Source organism: Lepisma saccharinum, chromosome 4, assembly GCF_977018435.1.
Source record: "Lepisma saccharinum chromosome 4, izLepSacc3.1, whole genome shotgun sequence".
Taxonomy (NCBI): Eukaryota; Metazoa; Arthropoda; class Insecta; order Zygentoma; family Lepismatidae; genus Lepisma; species Lepisma saccharinum.
This window is the reverse complement of record NC_139232.1, coordinates 113314605-113319485: the sequence shown is the minus strand read 5'-3', so window position 1 is coordinate 113319485 and position 4881 is coordinate 113314605. Positions and strand designations below refer to the sequence as shown.

The 4881-nt window shown below is 36.9% G+C and overlaps 1 non-coding gene across 1 annotated transcript; it reads right to left on the bottom strand.

Annotated features, from left to right (window-relative positions):
• Positions 1-3674: 3674 nt before the first annotated feature.
• Positions 3675-3748, bottom strand: TRNAN-GUU (transfer RNA asparagine (anticodon GUU)). The gene has a single exon. It is a non-coding gene; the product is annotated as a tRNA-Asn (tRNA).
• Positions 3749-4881: the final 1133 nt, after the last annotated feature.

Here is a 4881-nt window from a genome sequence, read left to right as displayed (position 1 = left end):
AAGCTGATTGTTGGGTTCTGGTGCGCCCTGGTGAGGCAAGGGATGGGAACCCAGGACTAGTGGGCCTCCCCGATGGCGCAGTGGTATCGTCGTCGCCTTGTAATCAAGGGGTCCCGGGTTTTGAATTTGAATTTGAATTTTATTTTCTTGACCCTTGATTAAAAGGGCATGGAAAACGTCAAGATACATAATGAAATAATAATTAGTTTAGTACATCATAACAAAAAAGAAGAAACATTGTATAGTACATTACATCACTACACCAAAGTAAAAATTGAAAAAATACACTTCATTACACTACAATAAAAATAAAAACACATTATCATTGTTGCATGATTGATATAAGAATACAATTAAAATACATATTGTTTAGTACATTGGCCTTGCATCGTCTTGTTCCATGAATTCTCCGATACTGTAGAGAGCTCTCTCTGTCAAATATTTTTTTATTGTTTGTATTTGTTTATCTTTTGGAGATATCAGTTTTATGTCATGAGGCAGCTGGTTGTAGAATATTTTCCCGGCATTCATTGGTGATTGTTTTGAGATATTGAGTCTGTGTTGGTTCTGGTAATAATTATCTTTCCCCCTTGTATTGTGGTTGTGTAATTGGTTATTTTTAGTCATGCTTCCAGTATTACGAACAAACGTTATAGCCTTATAGATGTATAGGGAGTATATTGTCATTATTTGTTTCTCCCTGAATAACTCTTTGCAAGATTCCCTACAGCCTAGTTTGTACATTATTCTAAGTGCTTTCTTTTGAAGTCTCAGTATTCTGACAGTATTATTATAAAATGATACACCCCAAGCTATTATGCCATATTCAACATACGGGTAAATTAGTCCATAATATATGCATTTGCTAATTTCTGTTAAATTATATTCAGCCATTTGTTTTAGCAGGTATAGATTAGATAGTTTACTGCAGATGTTGTTAATTTGTTCTTCCCACGTTAATTTTTGATCTAGTGTTATTCCCAAAAACTTTACTGAAGATACAGTTTCTATGAGCACACCGTCTATGCATAGTGTTTGTGACTCAAAATCCATGTTTCGGATTGTATTGAATATCATAAATTTTGTTTTATTGTTGTTTATTATTAATCCGTGTGAAGTTAAGTTTTGTGCCAGTTGGTTTATGGTGATAAAAGTGTTTATTTCAAGCTTCCTAGGGTCGATACCTCTGGCAAGAACGGTTGTGTCATCTGCATAGGTGACAATTTTTGTGTTTGGATATTCTGGTACATTGTTTATGGTTCGATACCCGGTGGAGGCACAGTGGTTCGGATTCCATTCTAAACTGTAGGTCCAGTCCCGATTAGCCTTACTGTGCATAAAGTGGACTTAAAACACCAAATCAACCAATCAACCAAACCCAGGACTAGGGATCCAAAAGTAGTTGTTTATTTGAGTTTCTTTGTCTGAGAAGCGACGTAGGTAAGGGTGGTCTGTGTTAACAAGTCTTACATATTTCCTATCAGCTTTCCCGCACATTACCTAATTTATCAACATTCAACCAGGTATGTAGCCATGGGGAGAGCTAGGTAGGCTAAAGTCTCCCCACCCGAAATCCTACAAATATCAAATTTAAATAGTGTATAGCGGTAGTTAATTGTACTTCCTTAGTAAGATCTGGATACGGGCCTGCATTCACCCCTAGCTAGAATCTTCGCTACACCCTTGCGACGTGGCAACCGTGGAAACTTCGCTCAGAAGCAGCAGCAGAAATGCACAGCAAGATACAAATTCAGAGCAGGGAAAGGAAAGCACCGTTATGCAATCTTCCCGTTTTGTTTTGTTCTGTTCCTTCGATGCCCTACCATTTACCTAACCATGATATATGGCCTAGAGGTGGACGCCAGACAGGTCAACAATGTGAAGCGACGTTCGTTTTCCCCTGCCACTCTGACCTTTGACACCGTTCCGCCTTGTTGGCCCAAGAATAAAAGATGAAGCAACGCGACACATAAAGGCCCGCAGTTCACAGAAAACCGTGTCTCCTTTCTTCTTCACTTTTACGACGAGGTGTCACTGGGACATCCAGCACGTTGGGAAAGTCCAGGAGCGAGGTAGGGAGAACAACAATGCTGTCCCTATTCACTGCACGGTTTTAATTGTTTCATGTTAATAGGGGCACCGATAATCATTTAACGCTGTGGAAATGTATCTCTTGCAAAAACCAGGGATCTTTTCAAAGATAGGCTCCGTCTAAAATATACACTTAAAAGAACAGTCTACAGGAGCGTCGCCACTGACTGAGCGAAGGTGACCTCCAGTTCCGTGTGAACGAATCTTCGAACACCCTCCTGTTCACGCAATCAGGCCACAATGAGAAATTACCGGGATCATTTCATAGCAGAACAAGAATAATGAACGTACACTGGATAAAGAGAAAGAGAGAGGCTGAAGGAATGTGAAGACAGAAAGATGAGGAGAGGATTGAAAAAAGAAAGAACGAAATAGCAGAACAAAAAGGGAAAGAGAGCATGAAAGAAAGATAGAGAGGAAGTCAAGAGCAAGCAAGCAAGAAAGAGACACATAGAGAGACAGAGAAAAGGAGTAACGAATAAAATTGCGGAAGAAAAAAGGCAAAGAAGGGAGGGAAGAAAGACAAAGAATATGAAAGAAAGAGACAGAAAACGGAAGAAAAAATAGAAAGAAGAAGAGATATAGAGGAGCAGAAGGAAATAAATATCGGAAGAAAGAGATAAAGAGAGGAAGAAAAGAAAGAGAATAACATCAGTGAAAAGAGAGAGAGGAAATATCAGTGAGAAAGAATCTTAGCAAGTCAACCGCGTACCTGATAATATGTTTTCCACCCTTGAACTGGCTCAAGCAAAAATTCCCTGACGATGCAACTTGCAATCCGTTAAATTACTAAAAGGGAGAAATTGTACGATAACAACCCTTATACGGACGATATCACCTAACCTTCTCTCGTTAATGACAACCCAATTTGCAAGATAAAATTGACAAATTGAAGGTATAATCAGAACCATTAATAATAAATATTAGGTGGATTTTGAAAGAACTTTGAAGCCAGTGTTGCCCACGAGACGAGACTTTGGCCAGTCTCGTCTCGTGGAAATGAGGTGAAATGCTGTCTCGTCTCGAAAATATTCGTTTGTCAAAGAGACACATGATCAATTTCGTCTCGTCTCGAATTTTTAAAAGCCTGTCCCGTCTCGTCCCGTGGGCAACACTATTTGAAGCAATACTTGAGTTGTTGTTTTAAATACACTTTATGCACAGATAGTTTGATCGGGACTGGACCTACAGTTTAATGTGGGATCTAACCACTATGGACCTCCACCGGGCATCGAACACTTGTTCGAAAACAACCGCCTTCATAACCACATATGATTTTGGAATGTAACCGCTTTAGATTAGGTGCAAGGCCTTTTATTTCACACTTGCAAGATATTCTACTTGCATACAAGACCATTGCGTGACCATTTAGGATTCAATGTGACCTCGAAATTTCCCCCTTCTCGTGTGCGCTGCAACTGGTCGTGTTTTTTTTCTGACTGTTTAAAAGGTATGTAAGCAAGTAAGCTTAAAAACACTAAATAATATACTGTCCATTAATTGTACTATTGAAGAAACTCTATTACAACCATTGTTCCTTAAGTATAACACACGACAGAGGAAATACAAGAATGTAAAACTTCCGCCCCCGGGTGGGCTCGAACCACCAACCTTTCGGTTAACAGCCGAACGCGCTAGCCGATTGCGCCACGGAGGCAACTTGAACAAAGGTCTCTTCTTGGGAGAGATTCTGTTGACATATATAATAATAATCGTTTATTTTAAGTGTTGAGCACAGTATGAAACCTAATACAGCACTAAGTCAAATACAAAAGTACAAAGTTACACGAATAAAATACGTAAGCTGTAGAATAACATAACATAACGAGTTAGCATATTTACACTTCAAGTTACAGTTTTCAACGAGATCTATTATATCTCTGATACTAATAATTGTTTATTGTTATATAATATTGTGCAATTAACTGTGTATTGCTCTAATAATAATAATAATAATAATCATATTTATTGAAGTGATGATAATGATTAAACAATCACTATGTTATGCAAAATTAAAAATTGAATACATAATTATAAAATAAAACAGTGGATCCTACAATCTTGTACATCAACATAAATTCAAATTGTAGGTTTTAACAAGATCAGCTACTAAACCTCTGGCCTTGTTTAGGCATGTGAGAATTGAGATATACCTATGGGAATATCTGGGAATTTTATAAGCTATATTATTCAAAAAGTATTCACTGTCAACTTGGAAATTTAATATCTTCTCTACAAAATTTATCCTTTTCATTTTTCTTCTTTCTTCTAAGGAAAACATATTCAACTGTGATAACCTTTCAGAGTAATGTTGGTCATAGTAATTTTTTTTAAACTTTGTGCATAATAACCTGATAAAAAGTTTTTGAACTGATTCAACTTTTTGAAGGTGACTGGTTGCAGTCAGAAACCATAATTCATTTGCATATCCAAGAATAGGACGAAGGTAAAAGAAACTAAAGAAGGACTAAAATTAAATGGTGTGACTCAGTTGTTAGCATATGCAGATGATGTAGACTTACTGGGGGATGATGTGAATACAATTAAGAATAATGCTAAAATATTTTTCAAAACTGCTAAAGAGATAGGTTTGGAAGTTAACAAAGAGAAAACTAAATATATGCTTACAGGCCGAAACCAAGTGTTAGGTAATAATCAAAATCTAATTATTGATAACAACTCGTTTGAACCAGTTTCCAAATTCAAATACTTAGGAGTAATATTAACAAATGAAAATTATATTAAAGAGGAAATAAAAAGTAGGCTTAATTCAGGAAATGCATGTTACTT